General features: G+C 49.2%; 1 protein-coding gene across 3 annotated transcripts in view; it reads right to left on the bottom strand.

The window, feature by feature from the left end:
- The window catches only part of LINGO1 (leucine rich repeat and Ig domain containing 1), a 462,557-nt gene that overhangs the window by 180,813 nt on the left and 263,720 nt on the right, over positions 1-18,024 (bottom strand). The window lies entirely within an intron of this gene.

The following is an 18,024-nucleotide window of genomic DNA, read 5'->3' as shown; positions in this document are numbered from 1 at the left end:
TGGTACAGTCAAGCCCAGGGTTGACAACAGGGTGAACAGAATCCCATGGGCCGTGGTACCAAAGACCACTGAGACATCTAGCTGAATAGGCAATCATGACTGGACTGTGCCATCCTCTGTGAAAGCCCTGCATCCAAGGACCATGGGAGGGTTTCCCTGGATGGCTGTAGTGGTTGGAAATATGGGTCCAATGGCTGCAAGCCAAAGCAGACATGCAGACAGCGTCAAGGTCTTTACAAGTTCTTCTTTACTTTCCCAACAAAAGGCTCCCCGGCTATTGCCCTCCCCTGCTTAGAGGATATTTAAGCACATGTTTATATGCAGCACAAGTAGAATAGGCTTCCTACATGTCAAAGATGTGATCAGAGTGATCTATTAGGCTGGGGAAGAGCCTCTCATGGGAAGAAGCGGAAGCCCCACTGCTTGCATCTTTTATAACTCCATTGGACAAAGTTTGACAGGTTACGGTAGGGAATAGTCTTGAAGGGAACGGACAAGATGATCCGATATCAGGAGGCTGTTTCCATCTTCAGTGTTTCTAGCGTGTATTTAAATGAAGTATCAGAAGGAAGGGCAGTGGGGGGGAAGCTCCCATTGGAAAGTACATTTACATAGTAGAAACGAACCCGGGTGACTCCTGTGCTCCAAGCACCCATAGGCAACCGCATGGTGCAGTAGCTGCAGAGTTAGAAGACCTGGTTCTGATCCTATCTCTGGGGATTACCAGTTGCTCTTTCACCTTAGGTAAAACATATCACTGCTGTGCCTTGGTGCAAACTTGGGGTAATGAGACTCACCCACTTCTGTGAGGCACTTCTAGACCTGGACTGAAAGGGCAACATCTAACTACAGTGACAGGAGGCCTCTGGGAGCAAGGTTCGTGAGCGGGTGACAGTATGTTTGGGAGGGAGGATGTAATAAAATAATAATCAGCGCTAATGTGTCTCTTTCCCTCTTCAAAGTACTATCCGCACATTAACTGAGTAACCCTCCCGACAACCCTGTGAGTGGCTAAGGGTTATAATCTCCTCTGCATATGAAGCGAAACTGAAGCAGAGAGGAGGTTACGTGATTTGCACAAGGTCACAGAGGGAACCGGTGTTAGAGCCAGGACTAGCATTCGTGAGTACCTGGCGCTCAGCCACCTGCTCAGTCTATTAGATAACTCCTCTCTCTCTGCAGTGACGGTTTTACTATCGTCTCACCCTCTTCTCAAGGTGCACTGCTCCATCTGGTCTATAGTCAGGGCTTGTTTGCCAATGGTGATGATGAACATCTACATACCAAGTACTGCACATGTGCTACAAATAGCAAAGGGCTCTTGCCAATAGGTGGCACTCTTCAGTACTGAACCAGCACCCCGGCATGGAAACAGGATTCGTCACAGAGAGCTGCGTGAACCTTTCCTGGAGTAACCCCTGAACCACGCGAAACTCACCTGGCTTCATGTGCCATCAAAAACCTGACCCTGAGCCCAAGGAGACAGTGTGGTCTAGTGGATAGGGTCATTGGCATGAGACTACTCTGGAGATCTGGGTTTCATTCCTGGCTCTGCCACTGCCCTGCTGTGGGACCATGGACAAGTCACTTGGTCTCCACACTGCCTGGAATGATGGGTTAGTGGAATATATGGGCTAAAGATGTTAACATTAGATAGTCGCTGTCCAACAGTAAACATTGCTAACAAGGTTCAGGGTTTGGTCTACAGAGACCTCAGCCTGCTTAGTGCCATGGCAAACACACTGTTAAAAATCCTTTTAACCTTTTATTAAAGATACAGAAAAGAAGGAAAAAACAGTCAAAGCACTTGAAATACAAAGGATTATGTGAGGCTTTCATTTTAACAGGACCCTTTGTTCCCTTTCCCTTTAGCTGGAGAGAATCTTTAGAGGAAAAAACCCTCAACTGAAGATCTCTTGGGTGGTACCAAAGATGGTAATGACTGTCCTTTGGGGAAAAGAGACAAAGTTAGTTCAGACGGGCTGCAGCTGTTGTTGTTAAAGTCTGATCCCATTTCATCCCAGGCGGTGTGTGGGATTCAGCTGAAGCCAGTAGAGGTGGTGATGTTATCTGGGTCCCTCTCTTTGGCCTGGTCAGGTCAAGACTTCTTTCAGGATCAGGAGATTGTGGGGATGGCAGCCATGATGGTGAAGCTTGCTCCGGTTGCCAATTTTCCCCCCGAAGTCCCTTTCTTTAAGGACCCACAAAGGGAGTGGTGATGGAATAGCCCAGCCGCTCATTATTTTGTCCGCCAACTAGGCCTAGTTTCCAACACCCCAATTTTGGTTCACTGATCTGGTTCAACACTTCTCTTGTTTACTAAGCATGAACTTAACACAGTCCTTGAGTTATATCAGGAGGCCTTTTTGTTTGGACTAATTCAGTCTTCCTTTCGTACCTTTTCCCACCAACATTTGTTCTTATAGGTTATTGTGACAACTTATGAACTTACACTTGTTTATTACAGTTGAACTCACAATTAGGGCAAACTTTTAGGCCCACTTATCACAACAGGCCCTGGTGGGCCTCTAGGTGTTACTGCAATACACACAACAATAAGCGTGTTGAGAGGTTTGCACAAATCTGGAACCAGTGTTGAGCAAACGGGGCAACTTATGGTTCAAAATGATAGAAACTAGCAGCTTTGCATGGTTTCAGCATTAACCTAGGTGAAGCTTGGCAGCTGACGGTGTTCTCTGAATTTGGGGTTTGTTTAAACCTCAGATTCGAAGGGTAACTTGGGGGATGAATGAAAAGCCTTCCATTCTACTTAGTTCTAAGTCCTGTCCCAGATTGTCATGCAGTGTTGTGACTGTGTACTCCCACCTTCCACTTGAGAGGTACCGATAACGCCATTTCCAGGGGGGGAGCTGCCATTCCTATACACAAACAACACTGGGATCCTTTGGGATGTAAAGTGCTATGGGAATGCAAGATGTTATTGTTAGACATCTGTTAACGGGGTGAGCACGGTGGAAGTTCTATTCATGGGTCAAAAGCTTTCAGACAATTTAGGCACAGCAGCAGGTCACTTTGCTAGTTAGGTGGAACATGGGTGGTATAGTTAGAGATGAGCAAACCAATTCATTGAAAATTGGGTGTTCTTTCTATGAAAATAGAAACTGAGACCTGAACCTTTGACCCGGAACTTTTATGAAGCCCAGAAAATGTGTGCATAGTTTCTTGTACGTTTCATTTTCACTCAGCTCCCCGCTCCCTGATTCCATCCAGTTGCAGAAATACTACACAAACTGTAATACTTCTACCCCAGCCAGAAACCAGGAAGTACCAGAAATGGTGTGACAAATCCTGTTCTTGTTAGATCCCCAGTCTGATTTCATGACCAAAGAGTATTAGATAAAACTAAGGATAAACATCCCAACTGAATATAGCTACTGTACAGGTAACATAGAGATAGATTCATGTGTGTGGAGAGGAGTACACGATTTGAGAAAACTCTCCTTGACATTGGGTCCTGCAAAGATGCAGTATTTGTTTAGGATGTTGGTGAACACAACACTTCCATAGGGGCACGAGAGACACTGGCTGTCTGCAGTGGGGAGTCTATCAAATTAAACCACATACAGTCAGAGGCAGGCCTTGAGCCAAACTCAAACCTCCCCTGAAGTTCTGAGGTGTTGGGATCAGACGTTACGCCTATCTTTTCCTCAAGCATTGTGCTGGCATCCATCGGAGTGAAGAAGGAGACAGAAAATCTAAGCAGTAAGGAAATAAAAAGCACCAGTGTGGCAAAGCAAACTGGCTGCCCATCCCGGAAGACATACCATAGGTTCAAATATGGCTCAGATCACAAATGGAAGAGCTTGGAGATCTCAGTATCATCCTAATGGACATCATATATTAAAAAGAAAATGCTGACTATTATTTGTATTATGGTAGCCCCAACTGAAATAGGGGCTCTAGTGTCTAAAGCACACTACAATGAGACACAGTCGCTGCTCCCAAAACCTTACAATGTAAACAGACAATGGGTGGGAGGGGAAACTGAAGCACAGAGCTGTCTTGTCTAGGATCACACAGCTAGTCAGTAGCAGAGCTGGGAATAGAACCCAGGTCCCCATCCACTGGACCGTGCGGGGTCAGCCAAAGGGCAGTATAGTGGGGATGCTAAAAGTCAGGACAGAAGTGTACTAGCAAGACCGGGCAGAAGTTCATGCTAGTCATGGGGGTTGCGGGTAGAGGTCAGGAGGGGCTTTGGCAGAATGGACAGTAACACAGTACAAACCAGCTTTGTTGTGTTTGGCATTGTTTGCTTTTTACACACACTTTATCCCAAAATGTTTGAGCGAGTTACAATTGCAGGGATAAATCCAGGAGCAACAGCAGAAGAGCCCCGATCAGTAGCTTATACACTGTACTATAGCAATAGGCACCTCCGTACAATGTAAGACAGAAGCATGAGATGTAGGAGAACTATGCAGGCCTGGGAAAAGAGACCTATGTGTAAGGACTCAGGGCTGAAAGAACAGGATTGCTGGACATCAGCTGAGCTGTGAGAGGTCATTATAGGTATACGGAACAGTGGGAAGGCCATGAGTGGGGTGCATTGGCAGAGCTGTATGGGGAGCTCAGGACTGGTACTCCAGGAGTGGGTGAGCTGCTTAGCAGAGCGGCAGGAGGGCTCAGGACTGGAATCACAGGGGTGCTGCAGGGCATACTGGAAGAGCTGCATCAAGTCCCATGGCTGCCTAGGGGCCTAGCAGCGGAGTGGGAGACTCCTGACACCTGCCAGTGCCATAGCTGGCTCTAGCCAGGGTGATTGGTCCCTCATGTTTGTGAGCAGATTTAATGTGCAGGATTTACCGGATCTGAAAAAACGCCCTGGGGACTAACAGGGCTTTCTTGTGGCTGGCAGCTGAACGGAATAAATCTATCCACAGGGCATAAATTGTTTAAGCAAAAATCCCTCTCACTTGAATATTTTGGAAGAAAAACAGTAAAAAACCCTCCTCTTTCCTCCCTTCAAGGTCAAAGCTGTTATTCTCGTCCACGGAGGAGAAAAAGAGCTTTTACAGGCAAGTTTAGCCAAAGGAAACTAAACATTTGGGAACTGGAGTACATTACTACCTTGACTGATCTGTCTACTTATATTAGGCTAAATATCTCTGTTTAATGGGGAATTATCATTTTAAAAGGCAAATTATACAAGGATCCCAGCACCGTGGTAGATAGGAAATGTTCGCAATGTGAGGAATAGCACATTGCTCCTGTGACAGGCTAGGGGGTAAGGAAATGAAGCATGTCCAGATTAGCTGTGATCGCAGCATAGCACCCACTAATGCCATGCAGGGCTGCCTGGAGAAAGATGGAGCAGGCTAGGTTAGGCAGGACAGCACACTCAGCGTCACTTATCCTCACTCTAGGTCACAGTGGTGGAGCCAGCATGCTAGGTCGGGCAGGACAGCATGCTTACTCTGGGCTGTAGGGTGGGTGGAACCAGCTGGGCCAGGTTACAAAGGAAAAGGCTCCCCGCATCCCCAGGCCTCATTTGGGGCTGGAGAGAGATGGAGCATGCTCATTTCTCCTAGGTTTCCAGTTGGAGTCTTGGACCATCTTTAGGTTATGAAGGACCCCATCCTCAGCACTACCTGGGCTTGTGCTGTGCTGTAGGGAGATAGAGATAGAACCTGCTCATAAGGGGAACGTACGGACTAATCACTAGGGGTGCTTTGCTCTTGGAGATCTGTCCCACACAACCTGGAGAGGCTTCGTCCACATGCATCTAGCACAGGGGCGGGCAAACTTTTTGGCCTGAGGGCCGCATCCGGTTTCTGAAATTGTATGGAGGGCTGGTTGGCATGGCCCATCTCCCGCCCCCTATCCGACCCTCCCCCCGCGTCTCGCCCCCTGATGGCCCCCCAGTGACCCCTGCCCCATCCACCCCACCCCGCTCTCTGTCCCCTGACCGCCCCCGGGACCCTTGCCCCATCCAACCATCCCTTCTCCCTGACTGCCCCCGGATCTACCACTCCTAACTGCCCCCCGCCACCCCATCCAACCTCTCCTCTCCTTCTGGACTGCCCCCCTGGAACTCCTGCTCCCATTCAACCCCCCTGTTCCCCGCCGTCTGACCACCCCGACCCCTATCCACACCCCCAGCCCCTGACCACCCCCGGAACTCCCCTGTCCTCTATCCAACACCCCCTGCTCCCTGTCCCCTTACTGCACTGCCTGAAGCACCGGTGGTGGGCAGCATGGCTGTACCAGGACAGGCAGCCGCACCATGCAGCACAGAGCACAGGGTTAGGCCGTGGCTCTGCAGCTGTGCTTCCCCAGGATCTTGCAGCCCAGAGCATTGCACCGATGGTGCAGTGAGCTGAGGCTGCAGGGGAAGGGGGAACAGTGGGGGAGGGGCCAGGGGCTAGCCTCCCAGGCCAGGAGTTCAGGGGCCGGGCAAGACGGTCCCGTGGGCTGGATGTGGCCCGCAGGCCATAGTTTGCCCACCTCTATAGCACAACATAAAGAATTGACATGCTACTACAGTCATTAGTCAGTCATAAACGGTGCAGGTGGATAGTACCAGGCCAGAGACGGTGCTCAATGGAGAACCTGTTTGACTTTAAACCTTGATCCAGATCCAAGTAAGATGCTTCCCTTAATTTATTTTGCCTTTAGAGAAATCCATCACAGCTTTACAGACCATCAGGAGAGGGCCAGCCTCAGTCACAGTGAGGTCCAATACAATACAGACATGAGAGCATTACGGTAGAGACAGACCTGGCAGCTCCCGCTCCACCCTAGCATGGGAATCATACAGAGAAAGCCCCCCCTCTCTCCAGCACCACTACCTGAGAATGCTTTTCCTTGTTTAAACTTCAGTGACTTACAGCAATGTTCAGAAGAATTTCTATACAGTAACAGCAGACAGAGTCCAAACGCACCCCTGACAATTGCACTGTCACCACAAAAATACCCCTGTGCTAAGGACTAGCTGGCAACTAGCTCTGAGCACTGGAAAAAAGGCACAAGCAGCCTCCTGCTCACTTTAGCATGAGTCCCAAAGGAGGAGGCCTGGGGCCATGTGTCCAGCCCCTCCCACAGAGCTGAGCATAAGCTGTACCGTCACAGGGTGCTGTAGACACTGCTCTGTTGCACACTCCCATGAGGGGTGATGCCTTTAGTCACCCTTGGTGTGGAGCTGGGTCTAGCTGGTCGCTGAATGTGGGATCAGGAAGGAATTTCCCCCCAGGCTGGACTGGCCTTGGAGGGTGGGTGTGGGGGGGGAGGGGAGGGAGGAATTCGCCTTCCTCTGCAGCATGGTGTGTGGGTCACTTGGTGGAATTATCTGGGTATATCTCACTTGAACAATTTTCTGCCATTGCAGGGGCCTTGGTGCATCTTGCTCCCTCCTGCTCTTTGCCTGTGGCATATAACAGATTAGTCTCCTGTGGGCTGTAATACCTTGGTCTAATTTCAGCTGTTGGTTTGGCGGGTGCTGGCTGGGTTCCTGGCCTGGGAGACAGGCCGTCAGACCCAATGAGCCGGTGGGCCTTCTGGCTTTAAATTCTACATTCTATTACCTTATTAGGCAGTGGTTTACATGCCACCATCCCACTCTGAGCCTTAACACCATGGATGTGCTTCACGCCCACAACTACGGCACCTCCAGCCAGCTTCTGACCCTCGGTTTTGTTCGCTCATGTAGAATTACTCTCTTTTTATTCCTTTGTAAGCAGTGTCAGGATGAGCTCCTCCCTGACATCTGGTGGTGCGGTGTGGCAAGTTGTGGAAAAGAACTTCAGGGGCCGATCTCATTTGCATAGGCACACCCACCCCGCCTAGAATGAGGCCATAGCTGCCCAAACAGTCACTTTGGCTGCTGTGGGATCCCCAGTGTCTCTGTTATTGTGGCAGGAAGAATAAATTGTTATTACCCTGATTATGCGAACTGTGCTTGGAACTGTACTTGGCCTTTTGTTATGATGGAGGGACTCACCATCAACTAAGTAGCACTCGCTAGGCAAGGGTCATGGGTTCCAAAACTCTGTGAATTGAGAGAGGGTGGGGACCAAGTATTAATACTTGGTGGCATGGGCCCCTTGGTGAGGGCCTTACATGCTAATTGCACTTCCTCCTCTCTCCACTGTGGAATATCAGAGCGAATTCATTAGAAGTCTAGCTATAGGCTGCTGAGCTCACTTTGGGCTAATGGTGCACCAGCACTGAGGCTCCCCTACTACAAGCTGAATTCACCAAAGAGCTGAACTGACTAAGAGCTGAAATCACTGAGTGTTGTGTTAAGTAGTGGGGGAGCCTGAAGATATATGGTGGAACAGTTTGCGGGACGGCTGGAGTGCCTGGTGGACAGGCTGGGGGAGCAGTTCATAGGACGGCGGGAGCTGCTGGTGGGATGCGGAGCAGTTCGCAGATCAGCTGGTGGAGCAGTTCGTGGGATGGCGGGAGCTGCGTGTGGGCAGCAGAGCAGAGCGGAGCTGAGCGAAGCAATTTGTGGGGCGGCTGGAAGAGTGGAGCGAAGGCCTATGGAGCTGTGGGGCGGTCAGCTTCAGATCATGTAAGGTGCCTCTTACCTCCACCCCCATCTCCACCCAGGTTGGGAGGTAAAGCTCTGTAGATAAACTTTTGAACTCTGGGGCTGCCCTGACCAGGGACAGAGACTTTTGGGTCATTGGACTTTTGGGACTTTGGGTGATTTGGGGTTGCTGGACTCAAGAACCAAAGGGAAAGGACATGCCCCAATTTGCTTGGGGTGGGTTTTTTGCTCATGGGTTGTGTTATGAATCCTGTTGGTGGTGTTTCCCCAACATAATGCCACATTGTTTCTCTCTGTTATTAAAAGGCTTTTTGCTACACTCAGACTAGGTGCTTGCGAGAGGGGAAGTATTGCCTCTTGGAGGCGCCCAGCGGGGTGGTATATATTTGTCCCAGGTCACTGGGTGGGGGCTCGAGCCGGTTTGCATTGTGTTATTGGAATGGATCCCCTAGATATTGAACCTGGCCCTTGTTGCTGCCAACTCTGACGGGCAGAAGGGTTACTCCTTCTTAGCAGAAATCAGTCACCCCAGGGGATGCCATGCACTGTCGCTGGGCATAGAGGGGGCAACACTGCACAGGGGCAACATTGGGCCAGGAGAAAGGCTGGTCTCTTGGCAGAGCTGGTGACCAAGTGCTTGCTGTCAGGCATGACTCAGCCATGACTTGGTAAGGATGACTTGCGCAGGGGTTAATGCACTGTCTGTCATCCTCACTTCGGAGCTGTGTGTGTGGGCCTGCACTTGGGAACGGGCCTTCGGAACACACACTGTCCCAGCACTGCGGTTCTCTGTGCCCACCTCTAATGCATTCTCCCACTCTCGCTCTCAGCACTCAGCAAACAGGCAGCCCCGTGGAGGAACCAACAAGATGCCTGCCGCAGAACAGAGCGGAGCAAAAGACAGCAGCAAGGAGCAGGCAGCAGCTAGCATTGAGCAGGACGCAATCAGAGGCAGAGGAAGCCAGAGAAGAGAAGCAGATGGAGGGCGTGGCTGGCTGTGAAACCACAGAGAAGAGCATCTCCATTATGGGACAGCTTGATTAATTGTAGGGCTGCTGCAGCTGCTCTGGGACACTTGTGAGCCACACTCTACTGAGACAGCTGAAGAGAGGGCTAATTAGTGCTGATTGTGATGTTGGCAGCTGCCTTCTAGGAACTGGACTGAGAGCACCGGCTCCCCATTCACATCTGGGAGAAACCCCAATACAGCATGATGCAGGAGCAGGGCAGGAGTTGGGGTGAAGCCAGGGGGCAACAAGAGACACTGAAGGGGTTAAAATGAGATGTTAAGAGCCTAAGACAAGCACCCAGGTTCTCATTGTTTAGTGAGACTTATAGGCCATGTGAGTGACATAAGAGTGGGAGGCCAAGACTCCTTTGTGTCGAAGCAGAGCCTCTGACAGGGCTGTTGCTTTAGTGCACTGCAGGCACTAAATTACCTGGACGTTTATGAGCAACGGTGCAAAGAAGCAGCTGCTGGAGACAGACACATTCAGCAGCTTCAGCTCAGGGTGAAAGGTTCCATGGATTCCCTGAGAGGAGCAGGGGATGGATGGCAGAGCAAGCAGCTGACGAGGAGGGGAGCGGGAGACACAAGGAGCTCTCTAAGCATGGGGCAAGCAAGAGAAAATCAGGGCCCAGCTCAGCACCCGGAGAGGTCTCGGAGACTTGGCCCAGAACTCCAAGGGGGTGAGTTCCCCTGCAGTACTCTGAGGCTGGGTTCACACTAGCTCTTTTGTAGCCATAGCATGATCACCCAGGCCGCTCCACCCCTCGCAATGCTGGGGGAGCACTTGTTTAAAGCAGACACAAGAGATTTTCTCTCTGCAACCACTGTCCCCTAAGTCAGAATCCAGTCTCGTCCCAGTGCTCTCCTTCCCCTCTTTTTACTTTACTTTCCCCATCTCTTTCGTTCTTCCTTTCCTCTCCCTCACCCCACTCTGCAGTGGTTCCTAATGATTATTATTTGTTTTTCATTTCTCTTGGAACTTTACAACGATCCTCAGAAAGAGGCGTATGTAACCGGAATTCACTCCAGGAGGCAGAGCATGGCAGATCCTGAGATCCAGGCTGACAAGCCGAGCGTCAGGCAGGAAGAAGTTTCTCTAGGCTGCTCACTCCTTGGCAACCACGTAAGAGAAGAACTTGCCATCCAGTGGCTAGGGCACTGAACTGGCAGCCAGGAGCCCTGGCCTCTATTCCTGGCCTGTTGTGTGAGACATTGAGCACGTCACTTCACTGCTCAGTGACTCGGTTTCCTCTCCCACCCCTTGTCTATTTACATTGGAACCTCTCTGAGTCAGGAACCCTCCCTGACTGGACACCACTGAGCACAATGGGGCCTCTTGGTGTTACTGTCATTGAAATAATCACGTTTGTGCTACTCCAGTGGAAGGCTGGTGTAAGTGAGAGCAGAACCAGGCCCCAGGGGCATATTGTAATTGCCCGTAAGTTCCCGTTTGTTTCCCCACACCCTTGCCATTGGTTGGGGTCCTCTCCCCTCGTAGCACTCATTCCCCAGAAGCCAGTCGCTGAGCCGAAAGGACAGTGGGAAGAAGATATGGAGAGGGAGAGAGCGAGTGAGCTTGAACAGGTTATCTTGGCCCCAACACAAAACAGGAGCAGCGAGGGAAAGCCACACTGAAATGGGATATCAAGGTCACAGTGAGCCGTGCCAACCTACGCACACATTAGCTCTCGTCAATAATTCAGCAGGCAGGGGTCGCCGAGCAGAGGTTTGGAGGAGGTCTCCGCTGAGGGAGGGCGGCTTCATTCAGAGGAGGCAAGTGGCTGGGGGCCAGTTTGAATCCAGCCTGCCTTTCTCCCATTGTACCACAGGAATGAAGAGGCATTAGTGTCGAGGCTCCAGCCTGGCAAGGCTTCCTCCAAACCCTCAGCCCAGGAACGCTGGATGGGGGAAGGAACGTTTCTGGCAAAGGATGGAATGATGGACTATTGACCCCAAGCAGACTTTTCTGAGCAGTTAAGAGGATGAGCTGGAAGCTAGCAGGGTTGAAAGGGGAACCGTTTCCATCTCCAAATACTCTACGTAGTGATCACTCTCCTGGTTCCACATGACACAGAGAGGGAACTGAGGACCATTTGTGGAGGAAGGGAACCTCACACCTGCTGCATCCTACCCCCCTCCTGAGCTATGCTGGCTGCACCTCGTCTCTCAGTAGGGACTGGAGCTCGGTGCTTCTCAGCTTTTTCCATACTGTAACACCGTGTTACAATGGCAGAATAATTTTGGGATCCCTTCCCATCTAGCCACAAAGAGAGGTGGTTGCCATCCTCTGAATCCTATTTGCATCCCCTGGGTTCAGAACCCTTGGTGTAGCCAAATCTTTATCTCTTGCAGCCTTGCATAGCTTTTATTCTAGTCCCTGCTCCACCTTTCTCATCTGGCAGCCCATTCGAACTGGAACATGAGCCTCAGCAGCACCAAGGCCCTTCATCCCCACCCAACTTCAGAGACAATAGCTGTCTCCCAAGTCAGACCCACACAGCAAAAAAATGCCTCCTCTGCTGGGTCCCCTAGCAATGGCTAGGAAAAATGGTGTGTTGCTAACATGTGTGGGATAGCCAGTTAAGAGCTGGGAAATGAGGAATACTGAAGAGATTTCATGGTATTTATAGTCATTGGGTAGGATTCTCCATTTTGCCTGGCACCCTGTACACTTATCCACCGCCCTCCTTGTGCCTCAGTTTCCCCATATGTAAAATGGGGATAAAGATATTGACCTCCTTCGTAAAGTGCTTTGAGATCTACTGATGAGACAAACACTGTATGAGCTAGGTATTATTATTAAAGAACGTGCAAAGTGGGCACAAGTCGGACGGGACCCTTTTGTGTTGGTATGAATGACAACAGTCAGTGTAGGGCAATGTGGAATCCGATCCATCCTCTGGTTTATGTACATAAATGGCATCACAGATGGGATGGTATTCATCTGTGTAAATCAATTTAGCCAAGTTAACTTTACAAAAGATGACCGTCGCTGCTTTTTCCTGGTAGGAATCTAGATTCACTGTGTGTAAGTATGTTTCCTGCTGTGCTAAATATTTGTTTAGAAGATACATTTGTTAGTTGGAACTTAGAGGTATTTCAAATCTAAATAATTGAGATCAGGCTTGTGTGACTTCTGTGTTTTTCAGTATTCAAATGGATTGTTTCTAACTTCTACAACCTATTCAGCTAGGAAGCAGAGCACACTGGCAGGAAGTGTGCCAGCTTGCGTATTTCGTAGGCTGCTGCAGAAGCAATGCCTGACCAATTGCTCTGAATGTCTCATGTTTGCACCAATGAACCCTGTAGTAATTGAACTGCTGCTGCTTTGCAACTTTGGGAAGATTAATTTAGAAGCACGTGACCTGATTGTCAGCCCTTGCAGCTCCCACTGACTTCGTGTGAATGTCTTTGGAAAATATATGCAGTTATTGGGTTCAGTGAAGGAATCACTGGGTGAAATTCTATGGCCTGTGTTGTGCAGGAGGTCAGACTAAATTATCATAGTGGTCTCATCTGACCTTAAAATCTATATGTCTGTGAACCGTAGAGGTTCTGCAAGGTTAGCCCCTCAGTGTGTGGGGCAGCCCATAGCTGAGGATCCTGCTTTGTCACTCCTAGTCTGGCTGTGTGACTGAGCTTCTGATGATCATTGTAGCTGGGTGTGATTCTGATGAGTCATGTGACACCTTAAGTCAAGGTCTTAAAATTGTTATAAGAACAGAATTGGTTCGTCACGATCAAGTGAAACTTCCCATCACTTTGCAACCCACTGTCCATTCTCCCAGACAGCTGGCTGCCATGTCAGTGTTGCACACCATCCATTTCAAGTTTACTGATCAAACTGAAGGTTTATAAGACTAGCTTGAGAAGTCAGGGAAGAGCTATTACCCAATTGCAGATGGCTGGACACAGCCCAAACTTTAGGTGAATGATTAAAATGATCGGCACTTTTTTGGAAATGGAATTGATGTTCTGTACCTGCCGTTCATTTTCCATAAACCTACTAATGACATGATTGCAAAACAGGACACATCAGCAAACCCATTCTACTCTACATAAGTTCATGTAAAATCTATGTAAACTGGTCTTTCATTACGTATCCAAGCCTGAGCTCTTCTGCAGCAAGCCATTGTTTCAATGGCTCGTTTTTCCCCAAAGGCTGCATGAAAGAGGCACTTTTCAAATCCACTCACCAAGGACATAATGCTACTATATTCCGTGATGCTGACTGAGTTCTTATTAAAGGTATAGGCAAGAAAATCACATGAACCATGCATCCATGGTTAGATGCTAAGAAATCAGGTTCGTGGGTTTTTGGTTTTTTTTGTCTATCGGTCACATGAGTAGCACATTCTGGATGGGAACAGAAATCCAGTTTAGATTCTTGTTTTAGGAGTTGTATCCAAGTCTCTTTCTAGGTGCACAGAGAATCTGCTCCTAGAGACTGCAGGACCTGCTAGCCATGCCACGTGGGGTTTTATTTAGTCCATTTCTAGTGGGCACCAGAATTCTGGTTCTTCTCTTTCTTTCAAGTAAATGATCAGTCTTAGGGCGGCAGCCTTGTCTAAGGGATAGAGCACTGCACTCAGAGTCAGGAGACCTTGATTCCGTTCCTGGTTCGGCCACTGACCTGCTGTGTTACCTTGAGCAAGTAACATTTAATATGTGCTTCTGTTTCCTCTTCCACCCTCTGTCTACCATGTACAACTGTAAGCTCTTTGGGGCAGGGACTGTCTCTTACTATGTGCATGTGCAATGGGGGCCCGGTCTCTAGTGGGGGCTGCTAGATGTTACTGTAATACAAATAACTAATATTCCTAAGGGTCAATGACAGCGGAATCAGGCTTTCTCTGTCCGACACATATAGTCACTTCCTAGGATGGTCTCTTGGAAATAGCTTTGTGTGACCTGAGTATGGCCCTGGTGGACTTCTTGAGTTCTTCATGATTTGCAGACTCACAGTGTTTCTCAAATGTGGCCACCATGGCCACATGCAGCCACCAGAGGCTTTTCTTGCTGCCACAGCCTCCTGTGCTGTGATGGGGGAGACATGGCAAAGTAGTGACCCCTCCCTGTTGCTCTTGGATGCACCGCCTTGGTGTTGGTTGCTTGGGCTGCCAGCAGGGGTTGGACCCTGCCCCCCTCCAGAGACACCTGGGTACAATGCTGGAGGAGCAGGCAGCTGGTGAGTTCCCTACCTTCCCAGGGTTGGTGGGGCTCAGGCTTTGGGCCTCAGCCCTGGGGAGGCAGCGTGGCAGGCTCTGGCTGTGGAGCTTTGGGCTCCAGCCCTGGGGTCCGGCTAGGGTGACCAGATGTCCCGATTTTATAGGGACAGTCCTGATTTTTGGCCCTTTTTCCTATATAGGTTCCTATTACCCCTCACCACTTGTCCCGATTTTTCACACTTCCTGTCTGGTCACCCTAGCTCTGGCTGTGCGGCAACAGGCTCCAGCCGAACGGCTTCAGGCTCCATCCCCAGGCCCCGTCCCACGTCCATGGGGCTTTGGGATCTGGCCACAGGGCTTCAGACTCCAGCCCCCTGCTGCCTCCCCTGGCCACCCACCCACTCCAGCACCACTAACCCCGCTGCCTCCCTGACTCCCCCATCCAGGGCTTAATTTGTCCCCAGGCTTGTCAGGGATGAGTAAGTCTGCTGTGAAAAGTGATACTTGTATGTTTGTTAATATCACTTTTCACAACAAACTTACTAGCTAGCAATAAATAAATTAGACTAATTTGGACGTGTATGTGCGCATTTTTATTTGTTTTTCCTAAAGCTAATCAAGTATTTGAGGAAAAAGTGTAAGAATGGCCACCAGCGAGGGTTGGTGGCCGCACTCTGAGGCCACCAAAACTTTTGTCCTGAGAATGGCATGATGGATGCTTTTGATATACAGACCCTGGAGAGACCAGCATCCTTTCATCTAAGGCAAACAGAAAGATAATTCAAAAGGCATTATGACATGTCCCCTAAGAAACCAACTTGTGTCAAACTCTGTGCCTAAGCATTAGAACATCAGCTGAGCAGAGGCTGCCAAACTTGTTGCTCTGGGAAATTGAGCTATGCTTAGTCTGCCATCCCATACAAGGTAAAGTCTGCATTTAATACCTATTATCCTAACATCTCCCCATCTGTCCACTCTCCTCATGTGTCAGTAACTACAGCATGCCAGGGCCCGCTGATATCAATGGCACTTTAATTTCATCATTCCCAACTTATTTAGATCAATTAGGCAGCAATGAATGCACTCCATGGGGCCATGATGCAGTTGTAATCTCATCCAAGGGTTACCACTGCATCACAGGAGATATCATGATGGAATTATCGACCTGCTTAAAAAAAAATAGAATAAAAATAAACAGGAAGAAAATCCCCAAAGGGGGCATAGGGTTCACTTTGGTTTTATCCCATAGGTTCCCTTTTAATTTGGAATTGGTGGATGGGAATGTAAAGGGATAATGTTCCTCATTTAATTTGGAGGAGACCGTGTCTCTGCAGGACAGACAAAGATAGCTGCTTTGTCCAGGTGACTGGCTACAGCAGAGTGAGGGCATGGAAGGCAGGAATTCCTGTGAGGTTATTTCTACAATCCCACTTAAACCAATGGGAGCTGGGCCATTGATTTCAATGGGAGCAGAGTTAAAAGACTAGCACTTCTGAAAACCTCCCCCAACAATCCTACTCTGCTTATCCCTTGCTCCTTCCACCAGAGGATTGCATAGTGCTATACAAATACAATGAGCTCAGCCTCCCAACACCTCTGTGAGGTTGGTATTTTACCCCCATTTTACAGATAGGCAACCGAGACACACAAAAGGAGGAAAGTAACTTGCCAGTGCTACATAACAAATCTGTGGCAGGGCTGGGATAGGGATAGTGCCCTGCCTTCTGCTTTAGCCACAAGAGTGTGTTCCTCCTGTATAGTGTTTCTCAGTTACTGCCTGTATCTGAAAAGCTACATTGTGTTTTTCTATGTGGCTTAATACGGGCTCTGCCTCTCAGAACACAGAACATAGGGGTCTTTATTTGGGGCACATAATCCATTTCCAGAGGGACACTGGTAAAAATCAGTGGACACAAAATGGGAAACTAGGATCAATTCAAGTGCACACAAGTACCTTCCATTTGAGTCAGGCCAAGCATGGTTCCTGCTGACTCCAGGGCCTGGAGGTAGATGCATCTCTTTGGCACACCCCACTATTGCTGAATTACCTTCGCTCCACACATCCCATCCGATGTTACAGAAGTTGGTGTCATGTGTGGGAGCTGGACAAGCCCCCAAGGGCCAAACCTCTGATCTGGGCAGTTCCTCTAGAGCAGTGTTTCTCAACAACAGGTCCATGGACCGGCGCCGGTCCCTGAGATCTCCCTAATACAGTGTAGGAAGGCCGCAAGCCAGGCCCTGGTATCCAAAAGGTCGAGAATTACTGCTCTAAAGCACCTGCTTCCCAGCACAGAAAGTGGACCCGACAGCTAGTCTAGTATGGTCTGCTGGACATGAGCTCCGGAGAAACTTAGATTCCCCATAACAAGAGAGAGAGAGAGAGAGAGAGAGAGAGAGAGAGTGTGTTTGTCTAGCTTCTGTTAGGAGGCCCCACACAGGAGGAGGACTGGAGATAGTCAGCAGGAGACACCTCCTCCTTCTCGACGCCTTGCCTCCATTTCTTTGCATAGAGGAAAAGGTCAGGTTTGCTGCCGACAAGGGTCTGTCCCCAATCAGACCATCCTCCTGCCTTTGCTGCAGACAAGGATCATTTAGAGGCTCAGAAATACACTCCATGGCCAACAGGAGTCTTGTACCTTGGTTTTTTTTGGTGTTTAAAGGGAATGTCGTGCTGGCGAAAGGTGCTGGATTATGGCCCTGGAGCAGAAAGCCTCCACTTAGCCACACAGCATAGTGGCAGCGTAAGCTTCCCCCACATTGCCCTTCCAAAGTGCCTCTACCCTTACTTAGAGGTGAGTGGAGACTTGAGGCCCCACGCCTGTTCAGTTCCTGGCCTTTCGGCTCAGACTGACCACTTAGCAGTGATGTTAATTTTGTGATTCAGACAGGAATTGGACTGAAACTACCAAGGGTAGGTCTGCATCGCAGATGGAGGGGTGACAGAGGCTGAAACAGAACAGGCTCAGAGGAACAGGTGGCCATTACACAGGACCAGATTTTGCTAGCCAGAGCAGGACCTCACTCCACAAGTAGTCCTACTGATTTCAAAGGAATTATATGATTTCAAAGGAATTATATGCAGAACAAATACTATCAGTGTAAGGGAGACAGAATCTTGTCCTTAATCATTATTAACTAAAATGCCTTAAATAAACCAACTATCCAGGTAAAAATGACTTCTGGCCAAAGCAATCTGAGCTATGTACTATAGTTCCCAATATTATTTTCTTCGTCTCTCTTGTTCGGTGTATTTATTTTCTATCATATCAGACTAACAAACCAGCACTAAAGTACAAGCCACTTAATTGCAAAGAAATTTCAAATGCCCTCAGCAA

This window comes from Lepidochelys kempii, chromosome 10 (genome assembly GCF_965140285.1).
Source record: "Lepidochelys kempii isolate rLepKem1 chromosome 10, rLepKem1.hap1, whole genome shotgun sequence".
Taxonomy (NCBI): domain Eukaryota; kingdom Metazoa; phylum Chordata; order Testudines; family Cheloniidae; genus Lepidochelys; species Lepidochelys kempii.
This window is presented reverse-complemented; position numbering and strand designations above follow the sequence as displayed.